This window comes from Mercenaria mercenaria, chromosome 3 (genome assembly GCF_021730395.1).
Source record: "Mercenaria mercenaria strain notata chromosome 3, MADL_Memer_1, whole genome shotgun sequence".
NCBI lineage: Eukaryota > Metazoa > Mollusca > Bivalvia > Venerida > Veneridae > Mercenaria > Mercenaria mercenaria.
This window is the reverse complement of record NC_069363.1, coordinates 96065241-96083244: the sequence shown is the minus strand read 5'-3', so window position 1 is coordinate 96083244 and position 18004 is coordinate 96065241. Positions and strand designations below refer to the sequence as shown.

Below are 18004 nucleotides of genomic sequence, written 5' to 3'. Positions count from 1 at the left end.
GAAGCCCAAGCCGGATTCAGGGCCAAGATGAGCACAACTGATAATATTTTTGTTTTACATGGTATTATAAACCATGCAATTAACCAAAATAAACAACTGTTCTGCTTATTTGTTGATTATTCTAAGGCGTTTGATTATTTAGTACGACCCAATATTTGGTACAAGTTGTATAAGCCAGGTATAAGAGGAAAGCTTTTTGAGGTAATCAAATCTATGTATCGTCAAGTTTGTTCTAGAGTTAAGCTAAACAATGAAACTGGTGACATTTTTGAGAGTTTTCTTGGCGTGAGACAAGGCGAATGTCTCAGTCCTTTTATCTTTGCAATGTACCTTAATGATTTAGAAGAAGTATATTAAAGGTGCAGATGGAATAGATCTTAGAAGTCTTAAACTATTTTTACTCATGTATGCTGATGATATTGTGATTTTTGCTAATACAGCTGAAGAATTACAGAATAACTTAAATGTTTTAAGAGATTATTGTAACAGGTGGAAATTAAGTGTAAATAGAACAAAAACCAAAGTCGTTATTTTTAGAAAATGTGGACGATTGCCTAATAACCTAAAGTTTTACTATGACGGTAATCCAATAGAAATTGCATCAAAATATTCATATCTGGGAATTGTGTTTACTCTGGTGGATCCTTTGCTGAAGCACATAAAACATTGTCAGGCCAAGCTCTAAAGGCAATTTTTAAGCTTAAGCGTTGTCTATATAGTTTTGTACACATTTCAGTTGAACATAGGTTAGATTTATTTGATAAACTGGTTAAGCCAATTTTATTTTATGGATCAGAAGTCTGAGGTTTTGCACATGCCAAATCAGTTGAAAGAACTCATACTATGTATTGTAAATCTGTACAGTAAACCTCACTTATAAGGAACTCGGATATAAGGAACACTCGGTTATAAGGAACAGTTTTCAATTCCCCGATCTAATTCCTTCTTTATTCAATGTAAAAATCCTCGGTTATAGGGAACTCGGTTATAAGGAACACTCGGTTATAAGGAACACATTTTCCAGTCCCAAAGTACAAAATACTATTGAAAACACCTCGGTTATAGCGGACAGACATAAAGAATGAAAATGATTGAAAATCGGAAATAAACCGGAGAATCGCTGATGACGTCAGAGTAACGTCGGCACTTTTACGCGCATTCGTGCACATAAAGTCTCTGCTATGATATTCACGATAAAAAGAAAATAGATCTATATAATTTCAGCATTAACCAAATTTGCCAAATTTACCTACTAGACGATAGTAGACTTATATTTACTCAAGATTATGTTCGAGAGCTACATGTATTAGGTATTTCATGTTAACAACAGTGATCGAAAATCAGTCTCGGTCACGGTCATGATAATTTTATCCTAAATAAATGTGTAAATTACGCGTGATTAACAATGGCAAACAGTCCAATTTACCAAATTTTCAATTAAATTATTGTAAAAAATGTAGCAGGTGCTAAAATGAACAATAGCAAAGCTATTCATATGATTAACACTTTAACCGTATGTATGGTACCATTGTCTAGTCGTAATACACTGTATGTCATAAACACCTTATTTTAAATTTTAATGGGTAGTCTAATTTAGCAATTTGAAAATAGCGGAAAGTGGAAACTTCACAGGTCGCTCAACACGACAAAAACGAAAACGTTGCAGGCTTGGTTTGTTTGAGCCTGTTCATGGACGGTAGTGGAGACTTATTTTATATTAGTATTGATGCATTCACACGGCATGCAGTCGAGCAAGGTAAGGGGAGTAACTGCAACATGTCATAATGTAACCCTCTCTAAAAAGAAGATAGAAATAACCGTCAAAAATAAACACAAATTACGGTCATTCTCACCGACGTACATTTTGGCTTTGAGGTTTAACGTCGTGTTTCAACACTATTTCAGTCATATACATGCAGTCAGTGTTTACCTTACCATCTCGCAACTTTCTCATATAAAGATTCATTTTCGGCACATAAAGTGAATACATAGGTCTTTTCAAACGTCAGTCAAATAATGTTCTCTATGCAAATTGTGTTCGTAATACAAACCTCGGTTACAAGGAACTAGTTCGCTATACGGATACAAGGCACCTCGGTTATAAAGAACAATTTTTAGAGGTCCCAAGCTGTTCGTTATAAGCGAAGTTTACTGTACTTGGTGTAAGAACAACGACCCAAACGACTTGATATATGGTGAAGTTGGAAGAACTGACCTTCACAGTCAGAGATTAGTATCTATTGTAAAATTTTGGTTGAAAGTTGTAGGATGTAATGATCGTAAATATGTATGTTTGGTATATCAGACAGTGTTAAATGACATTGAAACTTATCCAGGAAAAACAAACTGGGCGTCACTAGTTAAGGAAATGTTAAGTAAATTAGGATTTTACCATGTTTGGTTGACGCAATGTGTTGGTGATAACAACCAGTATCTAAGTTTATTTAAATTGAGAGTTAGAGATGTGTTTGTACAAGATTGGCAAAATAGAATTAATGAATCGTCAAGAGCCGTGTTTTACACATCTTTTAGTTCTTTCGAATTACATTCATATATTAAGCAATTTAATATACAAAAGTATAGAATAGCGTTATCGAAATTACGATTGTCTGCCCATAGGCTTAATGTTGAAACAGGCAGATGGAGGAATATTGAACGTAATCAGAAACGATGCGTTGTATGTAATATGCTAGAAGACGAGTTTCATTTCCTTTTCGAATGTCAACTGTATAACCAAATTAGGCAAAACTACATACAGAAATACTATCGCGTTAGGCCTAATATGTATAAGAATGTCGAACTGATGAATAACAAAAACACTGCTACTATTAGAAATCTTGCCTTGTATATCTTTAAACCCTTTGAGATAAGGCACCAATATAATACAATAAGAAACTGATAGAGTCGATGCTTTATTTATGTTAAGCAGTATGGAACGCCTGAGCTGCAAATGGAAACTAGTATATGTACATGTATATATAAATGTTTATACACCACTAAACACTAATGTAATATTTGCTTATAAATACATGCGTGGTTTCGTGAAATTGTCTTGTTTACGTGTGAGTAAGGACATACGCAAGTTTATGACTACAAACATACTTTATGCAATCAAAACTACAGAAAAACTTAGATCATGTGCTTGTATTTATGAATATGTGGTTTGTATATACATTTAGTAAGTGCAGTATATAATATCTTATGCGTATGTGTATAGATTAATATAGTTGATATATATATATATTTAATATAAGTAACTGGAGATATAGTGTTCTTCTTCTACTCAGAATGATCATAGTTTAATTTAGATAATTAACCCCATAGTATATAATACTTATTATTAAATCTCCAAATTGTCATAGTACCACATGTCTCTCCATTTGCTTATATTGAACTAAAGGTTATTTTGTCTAAATCTTTTGTCCGTCATGTTGAATGATATTTAGGTATAGTGTATATAACGTTTGACCATGGGCCATTAGGGCCTAGTTCAAATACAGTTCAGTATGTATTTGTATATGTAGAAATCTGAATAAAACTTCTTCTTCTTCTTCTTTTTCTTCATACAAGCATTGTGAATATGTCGAGATATTGTTTGAAGTATGATTTTCACTGAAATTATTTTTATCATGTTACAACGACAACAACAGTGACTTAATCATCCAGTGAAAAATGACTAACGTGCATGTACATAATCCTTGAAAATACTGATTTTATCTATAAGGAGACCCGTTGGAGATATGGAACACAATCACGCAAAATAATAGCACTGTCCAGCTTGATGGGTAATGAAGTGTATACCCGTTACCCTCGCGACAATTTATTGTTAAATATTGGCTTATTTATATTAATTCATTTGGAAATAAAACAACAGTTGTATTTTTATATACTTTACAAGAATGTTTTTATTAAATAAAAATGACCAAAGTAGGTGTTAAAAACCCTAAGAAACAATCGACAAGGAAATTATTATTTTTGTAACGGAAGGTATATCTTATTCACAATACAATATATTCCGGCTGTCTTATGATGCATATTATTTTTTTTCCTTGTATCAGATTATCGAATCATTCTCGAGGGTCTGAAACTGAAAAAAAAATATGTTGAATCTAATAAATAAAACGAGCGTTTGCTAGTCAGAATGTTATTGTTATTGACTTTTCGGCACTAAATTTATGTCACACATTCGTAGCGAGCAATCTGATGCCTTGCAATTGAAAGAGGCATTATTTTAAATTTAATTTTGATAGCTACAAAAATAGATTTGTTATATTATTTGCTCTATTAATGTCCGTAATAACTTAGTGATACAGTAGTGACATATGTTATACTCTTGCTTGAGCTTCTATGGCCAAACTTGCATAGCGTTTAGGGCCATCACGTCTATTTTCTGTTGTAATGGAAATTTTGCAAGTCTCGTTGCAAATGTTTCACAATTTATTTTGTACAGATTTGTATTTATAAATAAAATTATACATTGCTTTGTGCAGTTAAGTGGACATTTTTATTGTCTGGTCATAAAATCAACCCCGATTGATATTTGTACAGTTTGTTTATATCTCAGTGGACTTCTCTTAACCCCATTAGTGAGTTGTTCCACCATCCATTGTGTATAGTCTGTTAGATTTAAAGGCACTGACCTCCAGATCTGGCTAAAAATAATCTTTCTTTCAAAATGAAGTTTGGTCATATTATGAACATTAGAATATGAGTTTTTGTTTCTAAAATATTTTAAAAATTCCAAATCAAGAAAATAAAGACATTTTCCAGTCGTCGTAACCAATAGCGCTATAACGGAAGTAGTGAATTATGACTTCAAAGTATAGATATTTATAATGGAGACAGTCTACCTGGAGTAAAAGCGTTACAAACGCTTTTCGTCTTTTCATCGTAAAAAGTTGTAGTAAAAACAGCAAATTCTCATGTGTTTCCGTAACATATAGTGTGTCAGTAATTAAGTTTTAAAGCCTTCTTAAGAAATATAGCATTTATTTCCAGATATCTAAAACAATTATATTCGAACGATCTGGAGGCCAGTCCCTTTAATGGTATAAATAAACAAACACTATTTCCATTTCTTCTTTCATTGGCCAGATCTATCAATACATATGCAAATATCTGTGATGTCATTGTGTACAACGCAAAAATGGTCTTATAGAATGTGCTGATTAGTTCATGGGCACGTTTATCGTAAAATATATTAGTAAATATGTACTTCAAAGGCAAATAAATCTACTAAAACATGAATGAAAAGGTTGACATATTATTTGAATCTACGACCTTCCGCACTCGAAACGGACGCTCTGATTATTACAGTACAAATGGCTGCAAGGCAAGTGGAAATACTTACCTTTAAATAATGTTAACCTAAAGTCATCTGTTCTGGCCTGAACATAAAACAAATATAAACTGTAATAGTGTAACAGTATCTCAGAATATTTTGAACTGTGATGTTATTTTCTGTTAATGCTGATATAATTTCAATACTTGTTAATTAAAGCAATGCGACTGGTTAAAGCCGATACATTTATACATTGATGTACGCCTTGTTAATCATTTTTGCTCGACTATACGAAGTATATGGAGAGCTATCCTACTCAACCCGGCGTCGGCGTCCTTCCGCGTCCCCACCTTAGTTTTTTTACACTTTCTCTTTTTTCTCCTTTCTTCTTATCTCTGTAATTACTTGATGGATTTGTTTCAAAGTTAAAATAGTTATTCCTCATCATCACCCACATCATATGGCACAAGGGCCATAACTCTCACACCAATATTTCATGAATTATCCCCCCTTTTTACTTAGAATTTCAGGTTAAAATTTTGATGCACTGTCACTCTTAAAGTACTTATCTACTTACTGCTGCTATTACTACCCTGTTACTTAGAGATAGTACCTAAGTTTTTCAAATCATAGGTTTAGAGTTAAAAAGCTTTGAAATGAAGAGAAATGTCCACATATTTCTCAAAAACAGAAATATAGACAATATTTTAACCAGAAGTGCGGAGTTATGAGCATTTAATATTTTCATGATAACGAAAATTTTGTGATCAAGGAAATGTAACTCTTCTTGAACATGGAGAGCATAAACATCAAAGGGACATAATATAGTCAATATTTTCTAATTGGGTGCATTTGATTTAACGTTCAACTTTGATCTGGATTGCTAAATACTGATCCATGATACTGTGTGCTAAAAATTTAGAACATCTGGAACAGTCTATTAACAGCAAAACTATGCTTTAGCAGAATCTAAATAGTTAAGCTCTAACTGGGACTCGAACCCAGGACCTCTCACCCCTAAGGCAGACACTCTACCACTTCCCTATAACAGCAGTAGCTAATAGCTATGCAGTTTAATTGCTGGATTACATTGCGTGAACTGGAACAATAATCGGTTAGCTCCGGATTATCGGCGTATTCGCTTTGCTACCTAACGGCAATTTTTGTGTAAAGAAAAAATATAATCTAATGCTGCCAACGTCATAATTGGTCTAATCTGCCCAAATTTCTCTGACGTGTTGTTCAGAGTATGAACTTACTAACTGGCAGTACCAGTGAAATATTACTTACACTGAATCTTTTATATTTGCCCTTTTTGCAGCTGCCGAACGGCAAAGACGATGAGATTTGTCCAAATATAAGTAATTATTTTACCAGTTTTGAGAGGATTTCAATTGATGGGAAATTACAGTTACAAACTAAATACCTTTCTGCAACACATGGAGTCATTAGCATTCACTGTCAATCAGTATTATGACTGAGATCGACTGTCATTCATTCATTTCAAAGTTTCATAGAGAGAGTCCGTTGTTTACATTTTTATCGTAACCGGTGCACTTGTAAAAATCACTTTAGTTTGAAAAATCAAAGTATGCGAAGAGCTATGGTACGGTCTCTATGTTACTGCATTTCGGCTATTGCTACTGCTGCTAATGATAATATAGCTACTTCTATTACTGCATTTATTACTACTGCTTTTACTGCTACTCTTGTTACTGCTACTGCTGCAGCTGCTGCTACTGCTACTGCTGCTGCTACTGCTGCTACGCCTGCTAATCCTACGTTGCTTCTGCTACTACTGCTACTACTGCTTATGATACTGCTGCTTCTGCTACTATGGTCACTGCTGCTATTCGTACTACTGCTACTGCTGCTGCTGCTACAACTACTAATTCTACTGCTGCTTCTGCTACTACTGCTTCTGCTGATGCTGTTTATCCTACGGCTCTTCTTCTACTATTGCTACTGCTGCTATTGGTACTACTGCAACCGCTGCTACTGCTACTGCTGCTACTGCTACTGTTCTTGTTATTTCTGCTTCTGCTGCTACTGCTGCTACTAATGCTATTGCATCTACTTCTGCTTCTGGTACTGCTGCTACTGCTGCTACTGCTCCTGCGGCTATCACTGCTATTACTGCTACTGCCTATTTCACGTTTTTGCTACTGCTGCTACTGCTACAGCCAACTTCATATCAATTGTTAATGTAAAAAGAACAGGTGTATTCACTCCGTCTGCATAAAATGTCGCGGCTATAAAACTCGCTATTATTCGCCGCGACATTTTGTGAGACCGTTGTTGAGGAACAAAAAGTCGCGGCTTTTAATTTTTACCCTCGACTTTTGTAGAATTTCTACAACAATTGCAAAAAAATGTCGCGGATTTCCTTCTGAACCTCGACTTTTTATAGACAGACGAGGGATAATATTTAGAGTAAAACCATGGACGCTACCGGCCACCGGAGTCAAAATGTTCCTTGCTGTTTCCAACTATTATTATAAAATATCGCGGTTTATACGTTCCTTGCGACATTTTGTACGATCTCGACAGAAAATCTCGCAGATTTGTAAGTTGCCCGCGACATTTTATGCACAAACGATAAAATTTCTGGCGGGTTTAAAATGGCCGCAACCGGCCACCATACCTTAATGTACTTTTTAAAGTTCTGAAAATATGCTACAAAATATCGTACTTGCCAATAATCCTACGTTTTAGGACAAACTGGTTTTATCAAAAATGTCAAATTCCTTTGGATCAGTCAGGCAAATTGATATCAGATCTATAGTTAAATGGCCAACTACAAACTGGTTATAAAAGAAATGACAAGCATGTATGTATACATGATCATAAAAATATGACATAGATAACAGAATGACATTTATTTATGAATAAGAAGAAATTACAGGTATAGTACGTGATAAAAAGTATCATTTGTATCCGTTAAGTGAAAGAGTTATAAAAAAGTTAGACTTATTTGAAGGCCGTTTCCTCCTAGTTTCAAAGCATGTGTTTTAATCTAAGATTTTAACTATCATCAGAATTGTACAATAGCTAGTTTAGTTCATTCAGTTCCCTTCTACTGGGTCAACAAAAGGAAATTAATATAATTATTCAGAATATGAAGGAAATTAATAAAGTCCAAATACAACATCAGTCATTTAACATCAAAAGAATGCATGATCTTTTTCTTGAAAAACAGTCAAGTTTGATCAAAGAAACTTTTTTCAATCTATCATTCATGTCAAAAAGGAAATTTATTCGACTTCAGACGAATTATTGAGTGAGTAAATTATAAATTTCCCTTTACTTCTATACCAGGAGATCCGACCGTGTCTTAAGATGGTATCTTGAAAAAGCTTGGATTTTTATTTTATAAACAAATCATTGTATTTTTACCGTGTCTTCTTCCAAATGAAACAGTAATTCAAGAAGTGCCTTTCATAGTTACAGACTTAATACTATAAGAATCATATGTTTATTGTACGTAGTGTTACAAATGTGTTAAAAAATTACTATCGCGCGTTCTCTCGCACACACATAAAGCAAACGCACGGGGACAAACCGAACAAATAAAGGAACACAGTGGGACACCGCCTTGGAACGGTCAGTAGCAAAAACACCACTGGGGAGCTTAAACCGGTTTATGTTACGCACCCAACCTAAATCTTACCCCCACCATGTTCCAAAGACACGGGAAAATTAAAATAAAAGTAATTCCCCCTGGTGAATCTCTAACACACGTAATAAAAACAAAAAGGCATGGCATTTAAAGCACAAAAATGTTCCTGTATAATCATATTAAAAGCAAACTTTAAGAACCAAAAACGTATGTACTCAATGCCTTTCAGAAGACAGAGTAATAAGAGAAACTCCATTAAGCCAAGTGCATATGTTAAAGCATTACAGGAAGGCTTCAGAAACAAATATTATATATCGGGTTATAAGTATCTCCGATTGCAAACCCGTAGCTAACCTAATCTCACATTACCTCAGATTCTTTCATGTTATGGCTTTTAACACTACCACCTCTATTCATTAATCTAGTTGTGTTTTTTTGTGTGTTTATTTTTCTTTTCTTTCAAAGAAAAAAATATAAGTATTTTTTACGAAATCAAAGGGTAATTTTTTAATTGTATTACAAGCAAAAATGAAGAAACAAGTGTGTTCCTTGACTTCCAATGAATATTACTGACCGATTTCGATACTTTTCTAGTTCCTATGTGTCTATTTTCCATTTACCGCGAATTAATTACATTGATGAGGCGTGTACTGTTTTTACTGTCATCCATTTTCTCATTTGTTGTAGACTTCAAGTTCGCTGTTGTGTTCTCTTTGAATCTCCTGTTTAGCATTTAGTTTTTCTGGAAAGAGTTTCACTGCGAACTAAAAAAAAAAACAACAGTTGACGAATGACAGCAACGCTTGACTATTCAACAGGCTTGTCAGCTGAATGAATATTCAAATCAAAAAGGGTCATAATTCTGTAAAATTGCAAAACAGAATTAAGGAACATGTGTACTGCATATTAACTCACGAAAACGGACAATTGTGAGAATTTTAAATCCAGTCCCATTAGTGGGTACTGAGATACCAGCTTACATATTCAACTTACCATATATCCGGTAAGTACCGGTAAGTACAAAACAGGGTCGAGTGCGGGAGGTCGTGGGTTCGATTCCCGGCCGCGTCATACCAAAGACGTAAGAAATGGTACTAGTAGCTTCCTCGCTTGGCGCTCAGCATTAAGAGGATAGTGCTAGGACTGGTCAGCCCGGTGTCAGTATAATGTGACTGGGTGGGGTATCATGCCACGTGTCTACGGCGTGATATTCCAGTGAGGCAGCACTATAAAGTTGGGCATTGTGCTCACTGCTACAAGTAGACACCGTCGTTTATATGACTGAAAAATTGTTGAAAAATACGTTAAACCCGAACACACACACACACACACACACACACACACACACACACAACAGGGCTTAACTTTATAAAACAAAGTAGTAATGGAATCAGATCATGACAACGGAGACGTATGTGAAGTTTCAATTCATTTGTGTTAGATACCAGCTTTCATACAAAATCTTAACCAATGACAGACGAGTCGAAAAAAGGGCATGATTTATAAAAACACAAAAGAGAGTTATGGAACCTGTAAACTACATGCCAGATCACCACAGTGATCGAATGTGTGAAGATTCAATCTATTCATTTAGGTGGTACTTAGATACAAGCTAACATTTAAAGCCTTTCCAAAAACCTTCGAAGTCGAAAAGGGCATACTTTTGTGAAAACTATTCGACTTAAAAGCACAGACTAAGTGTAAAAAAGCCGATTTTCGGTGATGTAAGGGCAATAATAACAAAGTGGCTATCAGTTCGGCTAGTTATCGAATTTGGCAGAGGATTTATGGTTAAACACATTTTTGTGATGAAGATCGGAGAGATGTTCGACTTAGAGCGTGGACAAGATTTGTGACAGACAGACAGACAGTCAGAGGGGTAAATCAATATGTCTTCCACATAACTGTGTGGTGGGAGACAAAATAACAAAACATTACATTACAAAGTTCAACACTGTTACACATAGTTTGAAATAAGGAGTACTTGTTCTTGTGGAGATATTGACATCTTATTAACTTGTATGATGCCATCCTCTATAACCCCGGTAAATTCACAAATGATAAATTTTCTATCAACTGACTGTACGTCTTTTTTGTTTAAAACAAAAGACAGTTTTGTTGGTTTATGACAAAAGAGTCCATATTTAATATATCCAATCGGAGCTTTGAAATAAGTTCCCTTGTTTGTGTCCTCTGGATCTCGGAGAACATAATACATTCTACCCTGGTTGTACTCTACCAAAGCAACCTGAAAAATATGTCACTTATCATTAAATTCAGTTCTTATCAATAAAACGGAAACATAAGTATGTATCACGTTAATTCAAATTCTGAATCTTTTCCAAACATATTGTTACATTTCAAAAAAGTATTTTCATGCTTTTCTGGCCACTTCAATGGTTTATCGATATCTAGAACGTTTATTCGTACAAAAACACATACTATTCCATATTTTATCGGGAACAGCGATACCACGCCTATGCAAACAAGAGAGACTCTAGATGCTAGTACTACTGACATACGGAGCTTGCGTTGATGACGCTTCACGACATGTACTCTTACTATAATGTCAAAGGAATACAGTTGTACGTCGAATTGTTCGACTTCGACAACCTGCAGACATTTCAGACGAACCTAGGTCAGGTAGACCGAGACAACGGCAAGTGTAGACTGTTACATAATCAGTACGCATTTACGTCACCCTTTCAAAACGGTGTCAAGTGCGGCAGTTACGCTTGGATTTAGCAAGCAAGTAATATTGAACCGTTTACAAGCCAACAGAGTTCTGATTAAAACAGGTAATCGTGTGCTGGAATAAGCCTAGCCGGACGTAATCACATGCTATGTCTACTTCAGGCAAGGGGTATTTACGCTATGAAAATAATGAGGTTTGTCGCAATGTTCGCAAAGGGCATGGTCACGAATGCTTTTTAGCAAAGGGTCCCGTTTTAAATTAAGTTTTGCTGAAGGTAATATATTCCTGTAGAGAGTGGAGGGAAAGGGAGGTTGTCTACTTCCAAATGACGTCATCAGACTGAACGTCAGGGCAATGTGACCTCGTTTAATGAAAGTTATACGTCCAAGAGGTGGTCACACGATATTAGAGCTAGTGATAGAGAAAAATGCCATGTTAAACATATTCTGCAGTTCCTTTATTTCTTTCTTTCCAATCTGCGACCGTGCCGTTTAATTTTTCTCATAAACATTCGATACTTGCACACACACTGTCTTTGTCCATTTGACATTCATCTGATCAAACCAACCGACTGTTGATCTTGACCTCATTCGGACTCATAAGGCTACTCATATTGACTACATTTCCGGTCAAAGCACCTGCAGGGCCATGTGTTTTCACTGAACACAGCGTTTATAACATGCCACCAACAGACAATTAGTAAAGTCTGTTTTCGCAGTTAAGTATATTTCAATACTGTGGTAACACCCTTTGCGAACATTGGGTTTTGCGCTGGCTGACACTTATCTAAAGCTGTGACTTAGCTGTTCATAAAATAGGATTTACTTTCTAGTTTAATACATAACATTTAACGTAATACAAGTGACTGTTCTGGCTATATACAGTTGTTCAAAGTTTCCAACATCATAGAAAACTATGGTGAAAAATCAAACTCGCAAAAGTTTTTATCACTACAGCAGGGCACACAAAAAATGACCTAGGTTTGCCATTTTCTGTAGCATATATGTGCAGATGTGCGACAAACCTCATTATTTTCATAGACTTAAAAGGGAGTCTTTGTGGGAATTCCTCTTTTTAAAATATTGGGTTACTAATACCTCTTTCCCAACGTCTTTTCAATACTAATACAGGTATAAAATGAAATTAGAAATACAAACTTACCTTAGAGTCACTGGCATTCTTTGTCAGATTCCTTTGTCTTTTTACGGAACATGGGACTGAAAATTGATACCATATTGTTAAAACATGGTCATTAATTGTGTAGCTAAAATGAACGCGAACGAGTTGATATGTGCATCAAAGTTAGTAACATAATCTATACGTTTTACCACATCATTTCATTCATTTACAATATGGGTTTTCATTCACATGATGATATCTCAAATAGTTTGAGAAATGGTTCACATTGACATTATGTGCAGTACTATATTCCATCAATATATATACACCTCAAATTAAAATGTGTAGCTATGTTAGGAAGAGAATGCTAAATTTCTGTTGTTGGGGCACCGCATTATAATACTATATCTTTTTGATAGAAACAAACTAGATAATTCTAACTATACATAGATATAACTGTGCCGTGTTTGACAAAAATGTATTACTGGGCGAATGACGTCCTTTTCTGCACGACATTGACGGTCTTCAGTGAAATACTTTAATGTTTTTGGATGTTTTATAGGTAACAGAAAAATGTTTTCTCTTGTAAGTATTTGTGAAAGAAATGTAATTATTTCACCAAGAAGAGAGACGGCTTACAATATGATTATGAAACAAGATATTGTCTAAACTTACGCTCAAATATGTATCCTCCTTTGGACCTGGATTTATGTCTTGATCTGTCTTAGCTTCCATCACTGGAACATGCTCCTTTTAATACAAAACAACAACATAATGAAGTATAATAATACAACTGTATTGATTGAAAAGAATTGTAAACTTAAACGTACGACCAACTCAAAATAAAAGGGCACCGAGAGTTTTAATACAACAATTGTCTAACTACAACCCACCTTATAAATGCGCGCAAATACAACAGTACATTAGAGACCGTTCTGCGTATGCAAAAGACATACTAAAAGAGGGAGACAGGTGCGGACACTACACTTGTCATGAGTGTAAGCCGACCGGGAGAAAAATACAAGAAGGCAGGCAAGTCCTAACTGGGATTGGCTGTTAATTGAGAAGTATTGAAAATGGCCTGGACTGGACAAAACGCATTACCTTTCAAACGTGGTAAAAGAATTTCATAGTTTCTTGATTGAAACGCATTAAACTTGTTCCATCGAATCATTAAAGATACACCACGCGTGAAATAAATTCACATCTTGACGCCATGGTATAATATTACTCTTTCAAAATAGACCCAAAACATACTTAGAAAACACTTATCGCCCCGACAATGTTCAATCTAACAAGCTATATCAAACAATGAATAAAAATCGATATGACCCTGTAACACATTTCTCCTAATGAATATATGCGTGAACACATGCATTTATTTAAGTGGATTGTGAACTTAATCATGTGCAGCTGAGGAGTACTTGTGAATGATATGTTTAAACATATATGCGCGCCCTTAGTTTGTTTTCAATACCAATACGGGCATTTAATAAAATGCAGAAATACATTCTTACCTTAACGTCACTGGCTTTCTTTGTCAGTTTCTTTTGTCTTTTAAGGGGACTTGGAGGCTGAAAATTGATACTAGATTATTAAAACCTGGCCATTATTTTGTTGCTTAAAAGATAGTGTTAATGAGTCTCACACATATATGTTTGCATTTCGTATTTATAACATAATCTATATGTTTCACATAACTAATATCATTCATGCTTTCAAAATGAAGAGCAATATGGCTTTTTATTCTATATCTATTTCATTTATCCAATCGTGAACGTTTATTACCAACACGTGACCATTCAACATATTACCATATTGAAGGCACGTGGTTTAAAGGCAAGAGGGCCCTAAGTCGCTCACCTGAGAAACACACCATTACAGTGTAAACATGTTTGATGTTTGCATGTTTGATCAATCTTGATTGCAAAGTGTGGTCTCTATCATATTCACAAGGCAAAAAACAAGGGGCTGAAATAACTCTAGAACCAATAACGGGATCTGGCCAGTTTCAGGAAGGAACTGAGATATTATTCCAATTCAAGTTGTGTGCAATTCTGATTAAAGTTGATTGCAAAATATGGGCTCTATCGTGTTCAAAAGCCAAAAATAGCAAATTTTGTCCCATTAAGGGACCACAACTTTGGAACCCAAAATGGAATCTTGCCAGTTTTCGACAGGAACCGAGATATTATGCGAATACAAGTTGTACGCAAGTTGGATTAAAATTGATTGCAAAATGTGGTCTCTATCGCGTTCACAAGATATTGTGTACGGACGGTCCACTACTTTCCGTTAGTGGGCAGAAAGACAAGGAGCCTTTTTAAGGGGCCATCAATGACGGCAAATAATCTGCTGACTCATGTACTTTCTGTTGTAATTTGTTTTAAAGCAATGCCCACTAGTATTCCCTCTGTCATAAGGAAGCTTTATAAAATATCGTTTGCCGTGGACGTGATTCCTTGCGATGGCCAATTTTGAAAGGTGGCTGCAGTGAAGTTTGGTTGAAATCGGCCCAGCAGTTTTTGTGGAGTAGTTTTTCTAGAATTGTTTGCGACGCACGATGAAATAGAAGCTGGACAAAAAGAGGTCTTTCTAGCTCATCTTGACCATAAGCTGGCCAGGTGAACTAAAACATCTGACTAAGATAATAAACAGTTATTTATTTATTATTGTTTTCATATTTTTAGACTATATTACTAGCCCCATTAAAGATTGAAGCTTGATAAGCCCATACAGTAATATTTTGTCCGCAAAGAAGACGAATTCCATAAAACTTGTCTTTCATTCTTATCCTTTCCTGTTTTGCCTCCACTGCAATATGACATATGCACCAATATATGTACTCTATTATGGGAATAAATATGTTTATACTAAAATGATAAACTAATAAACGTGTCCCAGTCAATACATATTGAAATGGAAAAAAGAGTTTACCATTAGTTAATTTACCTTGTACACTTCTTTCTGAACTGGGCAACTGTTAATTCTCCAGAAGCAAGAGCACTTAATAGTTTCGATTTCGTACTGTTTTCTTTAACTTTGAAAAGTCGCCATACATACTGTGTCGGTATATCACCTGCCTTTTGTCCTTTGATTTTTACCTAAAAATGATAAAATGTGACAAAAGTTTTGTAACAGCACTATAGTGCTAATTGTGTGGGAATGTTAAAATCTAGATGTATTCGAGCTGACACAAAAGTCATAAAATATTTTTCAATGGCACGCTTTCGCAGTGTACAGCGCAGTGCAGTGCAGTGCAGCGCAGCGCAGCACAGGACAGTTCACAGTTCAGGTCAGTTCAGAAGAGTCGAGCACAGTACAATACAGTAAATATTCTTCTAAAAAGACAGATATTATACAATGTAAGTAATGACAAATATTAATTATAATAGTATAGTAATACCAGAAGTATAACCATGTTTGTCTTGATGATTTCTAAATCGAATTTAGTGTACTTTTTCATTTACCTTGTCATTTTGAGCATTCGTGCTTAGTAGAATGACATAGGATCATTATGACACTCTTGTTATTGTGTCTTTCGTTTGAATCAAATATTTTGGACCTCGACTTTAGGTCACACGACATGTGTATGCATCATTATCAGCGCTTGGAATAAAGTCAATGTCAGTTTGCAACACTGGCAGATGCATTTGTATTACATAAAATACATATTTATAATTTTGATATCTACATTGATTCTGAGAAAATCCAATTTATTTCAATAACTGAAAGGTAATGCACATTAATTTAAAGAAGAAACACTACCTGTCCGTATGCATTTAGAACGTCAAGAACACTCCCCCAGGCCTCATCGCCTAAAGCAGCTAAATGCAGGTGTACTTTGAATAAGCTCTTCAAATCATCCTTCTGTAAGAATTATAATCATTCTATTACCAGATTTATATATCGCCCTTTTCATGATATGTATGTTCAAAGCAGAGAAAGAAACGTTTACTTACATATTATAGGCTTGACTAGCTAACTTCGCCTAGTTCTTTGCGAAATGACTGTCTGGTTCTTTAACTTATACATGCGAAGCCGTCTTCCCTAGGAATTATCAGCACTGACCTCTAAGTTAGGTTGGAGACACTAAAGAGTATCTCAGAAATTTCTAGTGCCCCGACTAGGATTCGAACCCCGGACTTCTGGATTGACAGTCACAAGCATGTTACCACTAGACCATCGTGGCATCGTAACAAAAAATAACAATTTAACAGAAAACGAATGTTTCAAGTGAAGTGTACATAATAAATGTATGTTACGTTGATCCTGAATAATGAAATTATTTTGAATGAAATATGTTGATTGTAAAAAGCTTAGCTTTTAGAATTAAAAGGAGTTATTTGAAATGTGAGCTTGAAGTATAAATAAAACGAAATAATGTTCTGAGTAGTTTGGCGCCAAGTGTTGCTGTTTGGGTTGGGTGGCGGGGGAAGCCACCGTGTGAGGGAACAAACTTCACATGTTGATTATAATGATGGAAAATAAAGTGAGTTAGATCAATTTTAGCATTTTTGAAAATGACAACATATTATTTCACCTACGAGACACACCGATACCTGACGGACTACTTTATATACAAATGAAATTACGGGAAAATTACGTTTGTTCCCGAATAAAGCTGGAGAGATTTTCATGGAATGAACATAAATGCGCGCAAGCTTTTGCAAATGATGAATTGTTTTATTGCACGGCCCATCAGGGCCGGGCATATAGAGGTGGTTTTAGAATGTGCAATGGGTTCGGATTTGACAATTTTTCCCTTCGAGTCATATTTCTGTTAAATTTTCGTTTGACACGTGCAGTAGCGTTATGTTGGACTAATTGGTGACAATATGTTTGAAAAGTCCGGTGAAGTCATTTTTCGGCGACGCCGTCTAAATTCGTTTTCGTTACCTATGCCACGTGACTTCAGTTTGCAAATCAAACTACTTGATAACGCATTATAGATAATTTATCAAAATGGAAGATTTATGCAACGCTCTGCCTGATTGGACGAGAGTGTCAATTTCTTTCACTCTGTTGATTGTGCTACGCTGAGTGAAATGTAGACAAAGCGTTTATCCTAAACCACGCTGTTCACAGTTTTAAAGCTAAATTTGGCTAAGTATATTTAGCAAGAATATTGATAAGAAGAAGAAGAAGAATCTTTATTATGCAATAAATCAAACAAGATCCATCAGCATATCTTCAATATACATACAAAGTAATAAATATAACATGTATGGCAAGATAGCAGATATGTAAATACAAGTTTAACAATTGTTTCAGTAATTCATAGGTATCA

At 35.1% G+C, this 18004-nt stretch overlaps 1 long non-coding RNA gene across 1 annotated transcript; it reads right to left on the bottom strand.

Moving 5' to 3' along the window:
• Positions 1-12419: 12419 nt before the first annotated feature.
• Positions 12420-17399, bottom strand: LOC123562100 (uncharacterized). The gene is made up of 5 exons (XR_008370365.1): positions 16483-17399; positions 15667-15818; positions 14232-14288; positions 13390-13464; positions 12420-12812 (listed from the first exon to the last, which is right to left on the bottom strand). It is a non-coding gene; the product is annotated as an uncharacterized LOC123562100 (long non-coding RNA).
• Positions 17400-18004: the final 605 nt, after the last annotated feature.